The sequence below is a fragment of the Passer domesticus genome, chromosome 1 (assembly GCF_036417665.1).
Source record: "Passer domesticus isolate bPasDom1 chromosome 1, bPasDom1.hap1, whole genome shotgun sequence".
NCBI lineage: Eukaryota > Metazoa > Chordata > Aves > Passeriformes > Passeridae > Passer > Passer domesticus.
Genome location: NC_087474.1, coordinates 9,094,070 through 9,114,514, shown reverse-complemented (window position 1 = coordinate 9,114,514; position 20,445 = coordinate 9,094,070). Strand labels below are relative to the sequence as shown.

Here is a 20,445-nt window from a genome sequence, read left to right as displayed (position 1 = left end):
CTTTGTGTCTCTATATTACTGCTCTGCTGCCATCCCTATGTGAATCAGTGATTGCCTTGCTGAAAAAAAAGAAAAAAGTAGTCTAGTGTTTCACTTCTTAGTACTGGAAGAATTATGGAATAACTATAAATATATATACCCTGCTCCAAGGCTAAGTCCCTTCTGAACGTGATTATCCTTGAAATACGTGGAAGTTCTCAGTGCTTTTAAACCATAAATATGTCAGGATGAATCCTTTTTCTGACTTTCTGCTATATGAGTTAAATGTGAAAGGATTACTTTTTGAGTCTGCCTTTTTCCAATCTGGAAAGACATTTCTGGATGTGCATTTATTTATGTATTTGAGTGAATGAAAAGTCACTATAATTCTTGATATATGGTGTATTTTATGCTTAAGGTTACCATAAAGGGCATTTTTGAAAAGATTTTCTTTCTTTCTGATAACTTTTTTATTTTTTTTTTCCTCTGTGAAAAAAATTACTTTTAGTTCAGTGGATTCTGTAATTTCTATTGTCTTTTCCATTAAGTGGGTTTTTTTCTTTTTTTTTTTTTTTTGTAAATGAAGTGAGGGAGAAGGAGTTCAAAGGAAGAAATGTCAGCTTAGCCAGCAAAGGAAAAATTCAAAATTTTGTTGAGCTACTATGACTACCTATCATAGTTTTTATTGCAATCTGTTCATAATTTCTTGATCAGCTTGTCTGAAGAATGAGACCTTGGCAAGTATGCCCTAACTCAGGTATGGTTCTTAGAGATAAGCAGGTCAATCTTTTTCCCCCAGCTGCAACCTCTTCCTTCTGCTTGTTCATGTATAAATTCAGATATTATAGATTAGAAGATGGAGGAAGGAGAGAAGTTGATTCAGATAAGTTACTACTAAAGGCTTATCTAAATTACAGTTTCAGGAAAAAAGCTTTTTTTTTTTAATATGTTAGAGCTGTTATTCTAGGAAATTAAAATAAGCTCTTTAAAAAACCAAAAAAAACCAAACCCCCCCCCAAAATCCAACCAAAAAACAAAAAAAGGATCAATCAATCTATCAATCAATCAATCTATCTATCTATCTATCTATCAGTACTATGATAACTCGTCCAAAATTTTCCTACGAGCTCCAAAACTGAAGGTTCACAGAAACAAATTATGTTGCTTTGCAATATCATCACATAATTCTGGGCTGCTTCTAACGTACATCTTGTGGAGCTTCCTTTTTTAGCAAAAAACTGCAAAAGGATTTTTGTCATATAACCAACATTCTAGGCTTTCTGAAAGCAAAATCCTTTTTCATTCTTAAATGAATAAATAAATAAATAAATAAATCTAAATGAACTCCAAACAAAAGAAAGTGTGCATACACAATAGATTGAACAATATTTTCATATATGGATTTTAATGCATAGGACAAAGGACTCCTGAAGACATTCTGAGAAAATTAGCCTAGAAAATCAAAAGATCCTAGGCAAGAAAGCAAACCGTGCTGGTTGGGTCTCATGAGCTGGTGTAGGATCTTGTTGTTCAGCTCTCTGAAGGAACTCAGAGAGCTTAAGAAGTAAATTATGCAGTTCAGGGTAGTTCTCATATCCAAGCAAAAAACAAATGTTCAGGAAAAATATCAGCATAACAGTTATCTGTTTCCTAAATTACTAGGTATGTTTTAAGAATATTTTCACATCAATCATATTTTGAGGGGAAGACTGGTCCATCTACTGTGTGTTGTGCTTTTGAAAATAATAGATGAGACAAAACAATAGCTAAAAATATAGGGGAAGTAAATATCTTCAGATGCTCCAACTCTGGAGTCAGCACGGAGCATTTGACATGATGAATTGTTTAAATGGGTGCAAGAAAGCAACTAAACAAGTTAAAGTTTGTAATAGGCAGCTGCAGGCTGAAAACTTGTCCAGTTTATTAGTGGAAAGATGAAAGACAGCAGAAACTTTATTCTGTGTTTATGTTCCCCTCAAAGAGAGTTAAGAAGAATGTTAGGAGAAAGAAATATATTCATACATCCCATGTTGCCCACAATTCTGTTGACAGTGTGGACAGCTGGCAGAAGTCAAGAGCTTTAGGAGCATTTCCTTTCTGCTGTGTGTCTCAGAACTCTGAACCCTTTGCATCAATATGGCAAAATCTGTGATTTTCTTAGAAACCTCCTTGAAAAAACTTTTGGTTATGTAACTCAAAACATAGCACCCAAATGAAGTTTATCCACTCTAAGTGTAAGAAAGCCCTTTGGTTTACATCAGGGTAATCCAGAGCCAAACTCAGCCAGTGTTCTAAGTATTTATTTTGCTTATTTTTCCTGCTGTTTAGAAACGTCCATCATAGTATGTTTAGTTACTACAGTGTCAGTAACAGAAGATGTTGCTTCATCTGTTTTCTATAGAAGTTTGGTGGTGTTCAGGGATTTAAACATAGATAGATTTACTATGAAGCACTGGTGGATTTATAAAAGCAAAATGAGAACTGGGTACGCTGCTTCTCCAGTAGTGATTGCCAACAACACTTTGAAAAATAATAAAAATCTACTGTAGTAGTACTCACCTAAAGCAAGGATCTGAGTTATATCGTTTGTCTCATCAAAGATTTTGTGAGTTCCAGGGCACACAGCACTATATACTGAAAGATATAACCCAAGTGAAATGTAGCCACACAAGATGTCCACTATCTTTGTGCTCACAAAATAGAGGCAAAAATTTTAATGAAAATAAAATTTAAAAATAATAATAAAAAATAGGAATTTGTCACAGTTTCAATTCAGCAAGATTCCCATGTCACCAGAATGTCAAGGGATTCAGGTTCTTTCTTCTTTCCTTACACAGAGAAGCAGCAACTATAGAGCTGTGCTTTAGTGCCTGGGGAACAGAGCAGTTGGTAGTAATGCCATTGTTGTACATTGTGACTGGAATTCATCTACTTCTTTGTCTTTTGCAGATAGGAAGTTTGCTCCCCTGTATGCATCAGAAAGGGAAAATTAAAACATCCTCTCTTCTCCAACACCAGGTGAGGTCCCAGAATGTCAGTGCTGAGGTCTGTGTCTGGATAGAGCCCAGTCCTCTTGTCATTCCTAGGAAATCTCTTACTTTTTCATAACAAGGTTTGAACAAATAGAGGGCCAGATATGCTTGACAAGATTTTTGTTTCTTTTCATTTTCCATCATCTGGAATGAAATTCTGCCTCATTTAGTTGCATGTCTGGCCCTTGCTCTGTCCCCTATTTGGGGTAATACTCCCGTATTGTCAAAAATCCCTTCATTATACAAAATACTTCAATATTGGCATAGGCATTTTCAAATTTAAAAATAGAGGGATAGAGGACACTACTGTGACAGGACTGTGAATGGAAATTGAGCACAACTAAAGTCAGAACCAAAACACAAATAAAAAGAGAATACACTTGATATTCTTTTTGTAAGTTTGTGCAATTAAATTAAAGTCACCATTAACTCTTTTTTTCCTTATATTAAAATACTTTTGTTTACAAAAATTGAGAGACAAGATTTCATATTTAAACAAAAAAAAAGGTTAAACCCTTGTAATTGGAACCTAAATATAATTTTTATATTGGTCAGAATATTACCTAGAATGCATGAAGTATTTCTGTAAATTAGCAATTAGAGTTGCTAATTTACAACTCTACCTAGAATGCATGAAGTATTTCTGTAAATTAGCAATTAGAGTTCACCTCATTTAATAAGCACCATTTAAAAGGTGGGCAGGACATCTAATAAGCCCACATCTTAGTAGTGGGTCAAAGGCAGATGCTGAAAAGAAACGGATGTCCCAGACTGTTGGGATAAGCTGCTTTTTCCCTGCTGTCTGTTTCTATATATTGTTGGGAAAAGGTGATCCAAAAGGTTTCACTCAAATATTTTCCTCTCAGGTGAATTGAATCCCATTTACGATTAATAAATTCAGAGAAATACTAAAGTGGAAAAAAACCTCAACAAACCTAGAATTCTGCAATGTAGAGTATTTGTGTGCCTTCCCACAAGTAAAATTATGGTTTGGATAATAAATGTGCCTATAAATATCAGGTAGCCATGGGAATTTTTGAAGATTGCATGTTGTTGAAAGGATAAATAGGGACTGGATGGATGGTAATCTTTCCCACAATAAAATACTTGTAAGTTGCTATTCACACATGAAACATTGTAGAGGAAAATATTTAAGAATCAAATATAATAAAGATGGGATAAGAGTGATAAGGTTAGCACACTGGGTAGGTTTCAGTACCTGGGAATTCAGGAATGTTCTTTATCAAAGTTCATTTTCACCACACAGCAACCTTAAAAGCAATTTGATTCTTGCCTCAGTCTCACATAATCCTCAGACTACCCAGACTTTTGGCTGCTCCTATTTCTTCACACCTTTTAGGGTAAGAAAATATTCAGAAAGCTTTAGGGACACATCTAAAGATTTAGGAACTCAATAGCTAAATGCTTTAATTTTGAGCTGCTAAAGCCAGGTCCCAGAAGAGAGTTCACTGAACCCACAATGCTGCACTGGAGGATGCACACACAGCTCTGGTCACGCTCACCATGGAGACCCCTGGAGCAGACCAAGACTAAGCTCTGAAGTTACCTGTGAAACACAACCCACCTTGCAGCACTTTTCCCAGGGCTGTGCACTTTTTACACTCAAGTTCTGTAGTCTAACCATTCTTTGAAGAAGCACCTGTAGGTCACTCTTCCTTTCTTTTCTTCCTAAGTAAAAAGTTTTGCTTCTCAAAATGTAGGAACCTTCCCTATTTTTACACCTTATGCTTTTTTGCACCTTTGTACTACAGGACACACAGCCCTAAAAGAGAGAAAGAAATCCAAGCATGTTTTCATCTCAGCAGCTCTGCACCCATCTTTCAGGGAAACATCCTCCCTGCAAAGCTGTGAGCTGTCTGGAGGAGTGGTGCAAGCTGCTCCAGCTGAATTTGCTCCAAGACACAGAAAGCAGGTAATTAGAAATTACTATGTACTTCCATTTTCTCAAATTATGTACCTGGGGAAAATGACAAACTTTGCTGCTCCAGGTGGCTTCATCAAAGTTAACAAGAGAGGAAAAAAAAGCAAGAGTAGTTGCAGGAAGATTAAGCACACTTAAATTTCACTTATTTTGCTACAGGTTAGTAACTTTGTATTGTCTTGCTCTTTTGGTTAACAAGAAACCTTTTCCCCAAATTTGTGTTTTCCCACCAAGATTAACTTTTCTCATAAAAGACACCTACTTCTGCTCCCAAACCTTGTCCTTGATAACTTGTATACGCTCAGATAAAAGTGTTTTGATGAAAAGTAATTTGAGCAACAAATTTTACAGAAACTTCTCTTTAACCACAGGGGTAATGTGTGTGATCCTGCCTTACCTGCCAGGAGTGTTTATGTATTACAAGATAAAGGTTGATAACATATAGATATGCAAGATATCAAATTATATATGTAAAATATTTTTATATCAGCACCTAAACTTCTGTTAGGTTACCATTCTGGAGTCCTGGCAAACTTTGCATTCCATTCAATGAATCTTTAACCAGTATTTTTTTACTAGTAATCTGGGAAAATACTGTCAGATAACAAGGAAATTCCTTCATCATTACTTGTTGATATATATATATATATAACACTGTCCTGAATTTGTCCAGCGTGAATTAGAAGTCCTTGTGCCAAGTGATTTCATCTCTTTCCTTACCAGGAAACTTCTTTATTTTCACAGAGAAAAGCAAAGATAAATACTATTTTGCCTCCCTTTCCATGCTGGGCTTGAAGTTTATTAAAGGATCAGAGGACATACTGAAAGAAGACTATTGTCCCAGTATTTGCTGTGTATTATTCATAGGTAAATGCAGAGAATGGGAATAACCTATAAACTCAGGAAAAAAACCCAAAAGCACTCTTTTGACACTCTACTCTCTCAAGACATGTTCAAGGGGATTGCTACTCTCCAGGAAGGATTAGAATTTTTCCATTCACATCTTCTGTTTCCTAGGAGCTGCCCATGCTGGGGGGCTGAAGTGGGACTGTGTGACTGAAGGCTGGCTCTGTGTTCAGTGAGGTGTGTTCTTTTTACCCTCACCCTGAGCTAGGACATGAAAATGCAGCATTAAGCATACAGCTCTGGACTCTCAGTTACACAACTCAGTCTGCACCCCTGCAGCCAAGAATCATTGCACCAGCAGCAGGAATGAACCAGCAATTTCTGGTATCTAATATTCAACAGTCTTGCAGAATATTAATAGAGTCTTCACTGACCATTTAATAAAAATAAAAATATATATACCACATGTAAAACCCAAGTTGTTTTGGAATAAAGGATCAAATTTTATAGACTGAATTGCCATATCAAATCCATAAGCAGCTTTACAGTCTACCAAAGAAAATTCTCTTCAGGCACAAATGAAAAATATATGGTAACAACAACAAAAAAAACTTTCCCCCTAAAAAAACTGAGAAAATAAAGGTCCTTGATGTTACCTCAAATATAATGAATGACCTGCCTAAAATAAGCTTCCAATATAATCTTGTCAATGAGGCTAATGATTTGTACAAATAGTGTTTGGCTAATGAACAATTTGTTCCATTTTCTGGAATGAGTGTGGCAGGAGCTGATCCTCAGCAGACACTCACTTGGTTCTGCCTCTCTTCCCAACAAACTATTCCACAGAATCCTGAATGTCAGTGTGCTAGGGGTAATGAAGACTTTGCACAAGGAAGACTGGTCATATTTCTAGTTACCATGTATGCTTTGAACAGGAGTTAGTGGTGATTCTTGTTTTAGTTTACAGGTGGGGGCTTTGGAGAGGTCTGATCTCAAAGGTCTGCACACATTAATATCTGCACCAGGATTGGAGTGTGCAGTGAACACCACTTATCTGTGACTGTGGGATTGCTTATGAGATCAGATGTGTGAATGGAGAAATTTTGTTTCATTCCCACCCCCTCTAAGAAATTCCTTATCCTAGAAATGAGTTCACTGCTCACTTCAGAAAACACTGTTTCCAGGCCTGCCATTCTTGTCTGCAGGATCTCTGGTAAGGCAGAGCTTGGCCTCATGTAGTGCTGCAAAAACAAAAAATCCCCTATACCCAGAAAGGAGCAGGATCAATGTGGCTGAAGACCAAAAGCTGGGGTGTTCCTTTTTGATCATGGATCATTAAAATGAGCTCTTGAGAGCTCAGAAGAAGGATGTTGAACTTCATCTGTTTCTCCAAATCCTGGAGCTGGTGATGAATTCCCTTCCCAGCTTTTCACTGGCTGCACACACACAGTGACCATAGGTCACTGCTACCCTGAGCTCTTCAGGCCCTGCCTAAGCCAGACTTCACTGCAATTTAGGCCAATTCCTAATCAGAGTACAACTGATGCATTTAATGGGAATCACTACATTTGGCCAGAACTAGCATGGAAATAATTTCATTTACATTTTCCAGGCTATGCAAAAGTCAGTAGACAAGAACATTATTTGTGTAGAGATTCTTGAATTAAATAGATGTGTGAGTCAGCATGTCCTTTAACATGGCATTCAAAAAGTTATTTCTTAGACTGTCTTCCAGCTGTTGTATAATATTCTGATTTAATTTATAATATGTACAGTCACACAAATTCTGTTGACGTCAGTTGTAGTTCTTTCCTTATAATTAGTGCATAATGCTCATCTCATGTTTAACACAGGGAAGTGGAGTAATCACTAATTTTTCTAAAATAATGAAGTTGTCATCAAAATATAATGAAGATAAGAAAATTAGACAAACTCTCTTATGAGTCTGAATGACATTTAAACTGAAAAAAAATTGACAACAGTCTATGTCTGGGGTTTTTCTCCAGAAGTAAATAACCTTATTAAAATAGAAAAAGACACTTCAGCTGGTGCCTTGACAAGAGTGCACATATGTCACATAAAGAGCAATCCCTAAACACTTAAATAAATAAATAATTAAGGATATCATAACTCTTATGCCACACCCATAATTATGTCACTTTAGTAATGTACCACTACATAAAACAGTCTTGGAATGGATTCCTCTGCTGCAGAAGAGAGTGCTGACATTTAGCTAAGCTACCTTTGTCCACTATCAGCCCTTCTCCTGGGCCTCAGAACAATAAAATTTAAATTGGAACCAACAGAAAAACTCTTTGTGATGCTAAAAAAGTCTTAAAATAATGCAAATCTCCTCAAATATGAAAGATGGGATATAGCCTATTATTCTTATTCACATCTGTTCATAGAATGGGTTTGATTGGAACAGGCCTTAAAGATCATGTAGTTCCAACTCCCCTATTAGGAGCAGGAGTAATAATTCTAATCTTTTAATTAAAAACAAAACAAAAATTAATGTTCTGGATTACTATTACAGTTAAAAAAAAAAAAAAGAAATTAAGCCTGGGGGGGAAAAAAAGAGTGTAAATGTAGTCAGTTTATTTTCAGGAAGTGGATCAGAAACAGCACAGTCAATGCATCCCTCATTGTGCAAAATCTTCCACTTGTCATTTAAAATCTTTTGAAAAGCCTCTTTAATAAAACTATACATTAGGAAGAAATTTATCTGATAATGCCAAGACTAAGCCATGGATGCTTCTTTTTATTCAAGCCTACTCAATGCATGAGGAATATCTATTTTTCAGAAGAGGATCTGAAAAAGTTTTCTTCAAAACGTATTCCTTACTCCTAAATTTAAAAAAAATCCCCACTACTTTTCATTGTTGCAGAAGACCAAATTTGTAGCTTCTGGCATGTCCACAGGGGTGGTTCCATCTTGCAAATGACAACTGCCAAACCCTGTAATGACAGAAAACCCAATGACTAGGAGCATTATTTGTTTGTCTGACTTTGAAGAAGCCAATGATCCATGAACAGACAGAAACAAAAGACTTATTTGCAAGGTACAGCCTTGGGTATGTGAAGCTTTTCTGTGCACTCAGTTTCAGGCCCAGTTAGTCCAGCATATACAGCTGAGAAACTGCAGCTTATTTTCCAGCTTCTAAATAGAGAAGGACTTGGGACCTGACCCAAATCTCAGTGAAGTCAATGGGCATCTTTCCATATACTCCAATGGACTTTGACCTGGGATCATTGTTCCAAATACTGCTAGTAAGCAAAGCTGGGAGAAAGTATTGTGAGTAGTTTCTCTGCTGAGCAGCTTTAGGAAAAAACTCATCTGTGAGATGTGGCTTTGCACATGTGAGAGTGTGGGTGTGTATACAAATTATATACAGAGAGGAAAATGCATTTTCATAAGCAAAATGCTTTCCTTAAATGACTCCCTCTGGCCTGGCTATTTTTGACTGAAAGTACTGTAAACAGAGCAGAGCAGATATTTGTATCATTCAGACAAGGATTTCTCTTGGGTCAGCATAAGAGCAAACACAATTAAGTCACCTCCTGACTGAAGCATTTGATATTCACAAATAACCAAAGCTTTCCATTGTTTTTGTGCCAGCTTTTCACATTGACATCACCCATACTGGCCTAACATTCCTTTCTTATCACCAAATGGCCAGTGGCTCCTTGCCACTGCTCTTATCCCCCTCACTGCCCCCAAATCCCACCCACCTTGTGGAAATTCCTGCCTGTGTCCTGAAATAGCTGTCTGTTTCTCCAGCACATCTCTAATTACTCAGAAGGAGAGGAAGAAAAAGCCAGTTGGAATTTGTCATTATTTCTCAATGGATTTCCATTGAATCTGCCCATCTCTCTCCCTTCTAGTCTGTGGCTTAGTCTCTTTTAGCTGTATGTGCTATGCAAGATGTTTGCAAATGCAGATTTAACCTTGTCCAGCCTATTTACTCCTTCTTTCACTGCCAGGCTCCTTTGATCATCATAGAGTCTAATTATATTTTGGTCAAGATATTCATCTATGCAAAGAGACAGTTTAAGGACTTTGAATTAACTTAGCAAACCATGGCATATTATGCCAAAGACACAAAGTAAACATTATCCACACAAGTGATGTGCAAAGAGAACAGGTCCACAAACCTGCTGTTAAAAAACCCCAGTGATAACCTCCTTGTGTTTATCTTGCTGAGATAGCTGGTAGCTATAATGTTGCTGCAAATGCTTAAGATTTGAGTTGTAGCCTAAAAGGAGATGATCTTTCAGCCTTAGTGTTTTATGTAGGAAATAATGCACTATACTCCACCAAGGATCTTGTCATTCAGCCTGAAAACTCCCAAATTCACCAGCTTCCCTGCTGTTTCTCATTCTATAATTTTGTTTTACAACTACAGCCTGCTCCCATAAGGTTAACAGTCCAACTCATTTCTCCTTCCTAGTCCTCTCTAGATTTACAATTAATGGTGATGGGTATGACTACAATGATGGGTATGAACACAATGCAGACTTCTCAGTATGGTAAATCAGCCTTTGTTAAGGTCATTCATACCACAGTAACTGTGAAAGGTACCACAACACTACTGAGTGGTGGCAACAATTCCTCTGCTCAAAACTTAGGACCAAAAGCTCATTTTCATATGGGATTCAGGGAATTAGGGTTAATTGTCTGGTTGGTGGACAGGTTTGGATGCTCCTTAGAATCACATCACTGCTTCAAATTTCTGAAAAATTAATTTTTAAAGAACCCAAGAGAAAAATATATTTCTTAACAAACTTTCCTGGGAAAAACCTGACTGCAGCTATAGTCAATGTGAGATTTTCCACTGAATTTACTGAAACCAACATTGCATGTCAGGGACTGTAGATATCTTATAACCCTTCTGGATCTGTTCTTATTACATAGGGAAAACCTAGAAACTAAAGCACTGGATCATCTCCAGTACCAATTCCCTTTTAGTTTCCAAGCAAGGCATGAAATATGAAAATGAGCATTCTTCTCACCTTCTGCACAGTTTCTGAGCCATCTGTCTGAAAAGCCACTATATGGAAGCTTGAAAACTGTCTTTTTTTCACAATTAATTTTGCTTATGGCCTGAAAAGCAAGTTTTACTTTTGAGTGCACTCATAATATTAAGATTTTTCACAGTGAAATCTCCGGTTTTGGGGTAAGATTTTTTTTCCTTTGAAGTCGAAGGGAGTATTCAGTACTCTAAACCTTAGGCATGGAGTAGGTGCCTAAATCAGAAGGACAAGTCCAGTGTGTTATTTCTGTTATGGCTCTAGAAGAAGATGCAAAGCATGTAAGTTAAGCACCTGTCTCCCTTCACTGACTGTAAAATTCACTGTGTTCAAAAAGAAAGGTAAAATCTACGTCCATGCAGGCAACCCAATAGAGAAACAAATCTGATGTCATAACATTGATACTAAATACAGATGGTGGTCAGTAAACCATAAACTGCTGAAAAAGTTCAGGACTGAGAACCAGACAAAAGTCTAGATAGTTTATGAAGCTAATAGAATCTGTTTTATCTGCTAAATTGGGTTACAGTCTTGTGAGAACTGGTTTTTTATTATTATTTTCAAAGTATTTTCTGCTTCTGGCAAAGCTGTAAATAGCCCAAGAAAAGGCTTTCTCATAGAATTTTGGCTATTCCCATTCTAGTCTCAAGGGACCTGGGCCAGTGTGAAAAGAAAGATGGAAAAAGATTGCCCAAAAGCTTGAAGTTGAATGAGAGGTGCATTTAAGAATGTGGAGGAGAGAGGAATGAGAGAGATGATGTTTGGAAGATAGAAGGTTTTTTACTTGAGGTGCTTCTCCTAATATAAGAATATAGGATTATAGCTGACAGGACCATGGAAATGCAAGGACAGCACTACTCAGACCAGAGATCTGTCTGGCCTGGTATCTGATCAGCTGCAGAAGCCAAGTTAAAAGCATGAGAACAGGACAAGCCCATATTCATCTCTGCTCCTACTGCTTGTCTTTTAGGGTTTTCCTGAGGGCATCCCGGAGCTGAGCACTACTCACTCAGGAGATGAGCCATGCAGCCCTTTCCCATGGGATGCAGAGTGATTGAAGCTCCTGCACATCTCCTTTCTAGCTGTGAGTTCACTGCTCACCAACCAGCAGATTGCCTCATAAAGTACAAGCACTCCTGCTCTGAGCTGATCTTTCCCTGTACAGCAGACAGTTCATGGGGTGTGAACATCTTATCAGCAAAGAATACTGGGGAGACATTTGTCTTGTTTATACCAGCCTAGAAAACAATTCAAAAACCATGGCAAGTGAGAGAAGGGTGGAGGGGAAGATGAGAGATGAACCTCCCTGCCACTCGCTGCTACTGGCAACATCTATTTTCTCACAGTATTGAGGTCCTGGTTTGTGTGAACTACAACAGGGGAGAGATCTGTCTTCCAGGATCAGCACAGAGGCAGCTATGGCAATGCAAGGCAGAATTTTCTCTCAGGGAAGTATCCAGTCAAGCACACATGGATGTGTTTCCTGTGAACACACTGGCCCCACAACGCCTGCCAGCACAGCTCACCCCAGCCCCACAGTCATCTCTTGCTCTTCCCTGTGAGTGGAAGTGTTCCCTGCCCGTGTGTCTGTGCCTTGGGCAGAGGGCCACAGAGAAAATGGAAAATTGCATGGAGCAACTCCTGACACCATAAGGAGTGATTAGACTTCATGAAGAAAGAAGGGAGGAGACTGGTTGATTTAAAGCAAAGTTTTTATTACCGAAATATATTTATTACTGTAGTCATAAACTGCCAGAGGGTAGTGGTCAATGGCTCGTATCCTGATGACACAAGTGGTGTCCCTCAGGGGTCTCTGCTAGGGAAATGTTATTTGATGTTATTTGATGTCTTCATCAGTGACACAGATGAAGGGAGCAGCTGCACCCTCACCAAATGTCCAGATGACACCAATCTGAGTGATGCAGTTGCCACACCTGAGGGATGGGATCCATCCAGAGGCACCAGGACAAGCTCGAGAAGCGGCCCATGGGAATCTCATGAGGTTTAATAAGATCAGGTGCAATGTGCTGCACCTGGGTCAGGACAACCCCTGTTATCAACACAGGCTGTGGGATGAGCAGATTGAGAGCAGCCCTGCCCAGGAGGATTTGGGGGTGCTGGGTGGGCTGGACATGACCCAGCCATGGCACTCACAGCCCAGGAATCCAAACATGCCTGGGCTGCATCCAAAGCCCCTTGGGCAGCAGGGCAGGGAGGGGATTCTGTCCCTCTACTCTGCTCTGGTGAGACCCCAACTGGAATATTGCATCCAGCTCTGGGGTGCCCAGAAGAAGAAAGACATGGACCTCTTGTAGTGAGTCCAAAGGAGGCCACCAAGATGATCAGAGGGATGGAGCACCTCTCCTACAAGGAAAGGCTGGGAGAATTGGAATTGTTCATCCTGGAGAAGAGAAAGCTTTGGGGTGACCTTATTGTGGCCTTCCAACGCCCGAGGGGAGCCTGCAAGAAAGATGGAGAAGGACTTTTTACAAGGTCCTGTGGGGACAGAACAAGGAGGAGTGCAGGCAAACTAAAAGAAAGATTAGATTAGATACTTGGAAAAAAAATTTTATTGTGAGGGTAGTGAGACTGGGGGTGCCCCATTCCTGGAGGTGTTCAAAGCCAGGTTGGATGGAGCTCTGAGCAACCTGGTCTAGAGGAAGGTGTTCCTGTCAGGGATGTTGGAAGTGGATTATTATTAAGGTTCCTTCCAACCCAAACCATTCTATGGTTCTATGTAATATATCTGCTTATTATAACGGCTTTTTATTACTACTAAAGCAGAAATTATGAAAAGTCCTGTTAGTAAAATAAAAACCTTTTACTTATTTGTTCTCTCCCGATATGTCAAATTGTCTCCATGTAGAGTATGAAGTGGGAAAGTACTTCCCTAATACGCTGCAAGTGTTAAAGAAGATTAAAAAGTATGTAGCCATAAGAGGTACGACTTTTATCCATGCATACGTGACTCAGGAAGGAAAGGCCAGCAGAATTAAGAAACTGCATAAACTCTATGACATTTATAAAATACCACTCAGCCACACAGGGGGTGCAGGACCAGTCTCCTTAAAGACAAATTGTCTTTCCTTTAACAGCTCTGCAGCTGGCCAGCAGGGATTACTAACCTCCTTAGTATCTCATGCTTAGCTCTAGTTTATAAATAGAGCCTCAATTATGCATGTACATGGTCTATTCAACTAAGTGTCCTTATCATTTTTTTCCCTTCTGTCTTCTTCTGAAGTCTCTCCATTTATTTTATTTGTACACTGTGTCTGAATTCAGCCTGTTAGCTCTAGAGATCAGAAATGTTTGTTTGTACAATTAGCATGATAAGATGATCTTGCTCTGACAGGAGCTGTGAAAATATGAATGTAATACAAATGCTGCTAATTTGTAATGCTGTTAATCTGGTTGACAAAATACTTTTGCAGCTATTTCACGAACAAAAATTAAGAACTCTGGTGAGTAGTATATGGATTAGAGCACTGGAGACTCAGGCCAGAAATTACAGCATACATCACTCTTTCCTCCCATCTTCCTTAGATGATATAAGCTGCAATCTCTGTGCTCCTTGTAACTGTTTTCCAGCTCTTGAACTGAAGGCAATTGCTTATTCCTGAAAGCAGTTCATGCTATGATTGCCTCTCCTGCTCTTCTGTGTTGAGGAACACATCAAATATATAAATGTCCACAGTGAACATAATTATTTCTTGGTAGATCTCACAAAATCAAGCAATTGGTGGGAAAGAACAAAAGACAAGAATTTATGATCTTTCCTTCTTTAACATAAAAAAATTAAATTATATGTTTTCAACAATCAACAAAATGTTTCATCTGAATATCAGGCCTCAGCCTCTACTGTGAAGCAATGAAAATATGTGTGACACTGAGATCTGTAAACTGAAGTTAGGACATCACCCTTGGTTAGAGCTCTAAGGTCGGCTCCTCTGCTGTTTCTAAAGGGTTCCCACATTTCCTACCATGTTCCTACCCTATTCTGCAAGAAGTATAAAAATCAATATTGTCACTGAGACCAAGATTTACTTCACAGGGTGGCAGTTGTCCCTGTGTGTGGGCAAGTTTCAGTGACCTCATTTCTGTGATAAGTACAGTACAGTTAGTGGCAGGCTATGAATGCAGAGGGAGATGCTTGGAAAGAGAGAGAGGTGGATGTCAATCTCTAAAGAAGAAAAGAAAATACATATTCTCTGTTCCTTGGATAAAAGCCTAACTGCTGTATCAAAGGATTCAACCTCTTCCATTATTTGTGATTCTAAGTGATGATTTCTCTTTCACTGTTTTGGTCAGATTATCTTAATATAAATAGAAAATAAGTTACTAATAACTTTTTATAATATGCAATAAGGGAATAATAAGTAATATTTTTTATTAACAACTTCTCTCTGAATTCAGTCTGCAATTATAAGTGGTTTGGGGTTACTCAGAAACATATTTTCTAGCTAATAAATAGCTCATGTGGAAAAAGTCATCCAAAGTTACATTAGCTACAGATGAACACAATTCTCCCTCAGAAAAATCTAAGATGTTTTCTGACTGTTGTTGGACTCTTCCTGACTCCATGTTACAGTTGTAACACAATGACTGTAGAAAAGAGAAGAGTTTGGGTTGGAAGTGACCTTAGACATCATCTAGTTTCAGTTCACTCACCCTGGGCAGGGTCACTTTCCACCAGAGCAGGTACTTCAAAGCCTCATCCAACCTGGCCTTGAACAATTCCAGGGGTGGGACACCCACAGCTCCTCTGGACAACTATATCCTGTGTCTCACCATTCTCATAGTAAGGAATTTCTTCCTAATATCTAATCTACATTGACCTCTTCCATTCTATAGAAACACCTTGTAGCTGTGAATTTACACAGTTCACTGGTGTTCCTCTGCACTGACTTCTCTTACAGTGTCACAATGCAACCCTGAGATTTTGCAGAAAATTATTGATATATTCCTCATCAATATTTCAGAGCATCTGAAAATGTTTTCGACTCTACACTGAATGTCAGAGGAGACATAGTATGCAACTAATGAAACAGTAGACAATGGCCACTAGCAGTCAGCAATCCAATAGATCTATTTTGTTGTGGTTTTTTATCTTTTGAGAAGGATTTCTACAGCTTGAAGTTGTGCAAAAAATTCTTGCAACAAAATTGTCTCATATTACTTCAGGGTATCAATTTAATTCCCTTTTAGCCATCCTGCCTTCTTCCTATACCCCTTCTTTTGATTTCAGGCAGGCTGTAAGAGAAAAATTTTAGGGCCAGATAGCATACGTCTTCATGTAAACCTTCACCAAGGCAACAAAGCAAAACACTTTGGTTGTGTATGGAGAAACAGCTTGACACATTCTTGAACTCCAGCAAGTGCTTGAAAATGATTTGAAGTAGTTAATAAAACTCATTAGTTCACCCAAAACTTGAGTCAACCACTCAAACTCTGCTTTTTGGTACTACTGAACCCATGGTGAAGACTGAAGTCTTGGCTTGCCATGTGGCCTTAAAAAGCAGCCACAATGCTGGCTTTCATGGGAAAAACCCACTTCTCACTGACACTGTGAGCACACACTCTGCTCCCCTACATCCTCTTCCTCTTCCATCCCTGACTGCACTCTCACTCCAGGGCTCAGGACTGGAGCAGGCAGTGAGACAAAGTGCTTGAATACTGCTGGTTGGCACCTGGAGCTGGAGCTGCTCCATTGTGCCTACAAATACTGCACCATTTCCAACCAGTCACATTTGTGCCATGACACCACAGATACTTTTTTTTAATATGTATACTTACAAATATTCCATCACCTTAAAACAAACAAACAAGAGCTTCCATCAGGCCATGTGTATTCAGGGTTAGTGTAGAGGTGGAAAGGACAAAGGGAGTGTACTACTAGAGGAACACTGACCAGACTGACTGTGGTAAGTTAGAAGTGCAGGATTCCTCCATAAGAATGTGCCTGAAACCAGACATGCTTTTGTAGACTTAACTATAGATTTAAAAATATTTTTACTCATTCAAACTAATATGGAATTTACAGGAATTAGCATACCAATGTCGATGTAAAATTTCCATGCAATTTTTATTTCAATTTAAAAAATATTAGGGAAGATTATGTGAATTAATTAAGTTTATAAAAACATTTAAAATATATAATTCAAACAGCACTAAATAATTATGCAAAATTAATTAAATAATCCTATCTACAGCAGTGTTCTCTGGGAAGTTTTAAATACATTTATAAAGCTAATGATTCTCTGTTCATAAAGCATAAAGAAATATTCAGCATGAATTTTTTACTGATTAAAAACATTGTGTGCTTGGCAATTTCATAGAGTTCATTGACACTGCACAGATTTGATGACAATGGTTTGATACTCAGAAATATCAACTAGAGGTCAAACCAAAGCAGAGCAAACCCAAGGAGAGAGCTTTGTGCAGTACCCTTGAAATGGGAAGATTATTGCTTTCTTGAAGTATTTAGCGATGTTGGTTTTCCATACTGAATTAAAAAAAGCCTTATTTGGGTCCTGTTTTGAGCTGCCATCTAATCTGGGTTCACCACTGCAGTCTCTAAAATGCTGAGCATATTCAAGCATTTATGGAACAAATGTATTAATAACTGTGAAGCTCTTAGCATCTAGACTGCAGTTTCTTTGTTTCATTTAATTATTCCTCAAAAAGGTACTTACTGTTCCCAAGTCTCTGTAACTTGCCAATTTCCAATGAAAGAGGAGTACAGACAAAATATTCAAAACTCACTTGATTTTATTTTGTAACACTCTAAGAAATGGTTCCAGCACTTTCCTTGTCATACACAACTGCAGTTATTAACTGTTTAATAAAAAATGCAGAAATGCTGCAGATTAATAGTTTGCTTGCTAAAAGCCCACTAACACCATGATGATAAGGCTGAAGTAGCATTACAAGAAATGTTTTGAGCACCTCAGGGCTGATCACAAGTAAAGTGTGTCGTTAAGGGCATTATTCAAATGACTCTTAAACTTTGACAGGCTTGGGAGGGCTGTGAGTGGGAGTAGGCAATGTGCATGTAACAACTGCACATTAAAACAATCACTGAATGAAATTAGGGGACCTCTGTGGTTTGGAGGGTTATCCTGGCTTCATTCCTAAGTAAATCTTTCAAAATTTTGTATGTTGTGAAGTTCTGAAAGAATCAGTCAGCAATAGAAACTTGTCAGTATTTAATAACTGGGTAAGTCTCCTGGGACTTTATTAACACTCAGTATGCTGCAGTCCACACCTGCACAGCTTGAACTGTGCTTTCCTTGCAATTGCTCTTTTTTCATGGTGGTACTAAAAACATTAAGAAGGTTTTGCTGTTCTCTCCATGTACCTATTGTACGGAAAAGTAAAGGCATGGGAGCTACAGGGAGAGAGAGTCTGCATGAAGCACATAAGAAAGAAACAGAAGAAACAGAGAAAAAATATTCAGCACATAATACAGAAATTATGTATAATTAGTGAAACCAGGAATCCTGGACACATTACAAAAGAGCATGACAAACACTTCAGCCATATTAAGAGGAGTAATATGAGCTGATGTTAATTTACCATTTTCAGAAATTGACATGACATCTAAAGTTAATTTAAGTAGCATATTGGTTGAAAATTCAGCCATTCAAAAGGTAAGAAATATAACAAAAAGTGAAAAGGTGTCATGTGCACAAGTGTTATGTTGAGGTCCAGGAGACCCAAATCTCATTGCATCTGCTGCCCACCCAGAGCAATTTCCCAGGCTGGTGGGAGCACTCCAGCACACACCTGCGATGGCTCCAGAGAGCTGCAGATACAGACAACAGGGTGAGGATTTCTCCTTTCCTTTGCTTCTGGTCAAAACACCTGGCTGGTTTTACCTCTCCAACCAAAATCTTCTCTTCCCTAGCTCCTCCTAAAATTATTGTCACAGTTGGCTCTGTCCTGGGAGTTCACCACACCAGGGAGGGAAAGACCATTTCTTTATATGACATTTAAATGGTTTCTTCTCTATTTCACTGCTTACATTCTGATAACAAGGTGTACAAATCACCTTGGGACACTTTGTTATATTTATCACAGGAACATTTAGGCCCAAGACCTTCCTCATGCCACCACTGACACCAGAGCCATGTAAGCTGAACGATGACAACAATCAAGAGTTTGTATGTGTAGAACAACCAGGGGGTGAGGCTGTTGCATGCTGGAGGTAAGGGTGTGCTGGAGTTCATTTGGTTATTTTCCTAATCAGGGGTGGGTTGCCTGGTCATTTTCTACTCATTCAGTTTTAAGGGATAAAATAAGCCCTTGTTCTGAGCTGAAGGCTGAACTACAAGGCAAGGGAGGCTTTAGATAGGATTTGGTGTCTTGTTTGTTTTGTTTAGGTAACAGAGGAAAGTGCTTTTCTGGTAGACACAAGGCCTCAATTAATATTTAAAGATGGTTATCACAGCTTCTTTTTCTACCCACTGGGGAGATCAGAAGTGCTCTGTCCTGGCTACTGTAATAATGGTTTATCTCCCAGAGACCTCCCACATTCACAAAAAGCCATGGAAGGTTGCCCAGCTGCTCTCATTGAGGGACCCTGTGTGGTTCTGGTATGGTTTTTTGCTTTATCCAGGCATGAAGGCTTCCTTCAGGAGGTGGCATTCCCTCCCCAGAAGATGCCATACCTGGGGCATGTTGGCAGCCCTGGCCTGAAGTCAAAGTTCTCTCTATGCTGTCTCTCCAAAAAGCTGAGGCCACGAAGGAAGTTCCCCTCCTGCAGCAGCCCTAGGGGCTGGCAGGCCCTGGGAGGTACCGTGGGATTAAGTGGCACCACAGAGGCTGGAGCTCAGCCTGGCTTCCCTCTCTCCCCGCAAAGTCTGGCTGGTCAGGTCAGAGGCAGGAGAGCAGGTCACAGGCTGAGCAGTGTGGGCATGAGGGGGTAAAGCCTGAAGTCCTTGAGGGATGCCAGTGAGAGAAGGGCCCTTCTGGGAGCTTCTGTTCAGTGTTGATTTCATTGGACAGGCTGAAACACTCTCACCAAAGTATCTTAAAATTGCAGCTTGTAGGTTGCTGGAAAAGTACCATAGGAAGTCCTAAATAATTCGGCTGCAGGCATTTTGGCTTGGAACGCAAAATTAGGTAGTGACCTTTTGATCTTCATCTTTAGGTCCCTACAAAGGGCTAATAATGTAATACCTCGTCTGGGTGCTGTGAAAATTAATCCATTCCATTTGTGAAGTATCCAAATACTCTGACACTGAGCATAGCAGAACAGCCATTGAGAAAATTGACAAATCTCTGTTCTAAGGAGGGTTTGGATAGCACAAATTAAGTAAGATGTCTAAGGTCACATACTGAATAAAATAAAAGAAATTATTCTATGTACATGAACTGAATGAAGGATAGATAACTGGGGGGAAAATACCATTATGTAATGAAGGTCTGAATTGTAATGCACACACCCAGAAGGTCAACAGAAAGTTAGAGGTAACCTTTAGTCTTCCCTTCTGAAACTTTTAAATCGTTGGATTTGCAGTTTTAGTGCTTGGGAAGTGCATTTCAAACATGTTTTGTTTTCTTTGTTTTTCATAAACCAGATGACCTAGTTGAATTGCAGCTTCCAAGGTGCAA

At 38.9% G+C, this 20,445-nt stretch overlaps 1 protein-coding gene across 2 annotated transcripts in view; it reads left to right on the top strand.

The window, feature by feature from the left end:
* The window catches only part of VIPR2 (vasoactive intestinal peptide receptor 2), an 82,174-nt gene that overhangs the window by 533 nt on the left and 61,196 nt on the right, over window positions 1-20,445 (top strand). Inside the window, exons 2-4 of one of the 2 annotated variants that reach the window (XM_064387131.1) lie at window positions 566-736; window positions 2,929-2,997; window positions 4,784-4,944. The gene's annotated coding sequence lies outside the window, so the exon portion shown is untranslated. The remainder of the gene's footprint in view (window positions 1-565; window positions 737-2,928; window positions 2,998-4,783; window positions 4,945-20,445) is intronic. The other variant, XM_064387072.1, reaches the window with a different exon arrangement.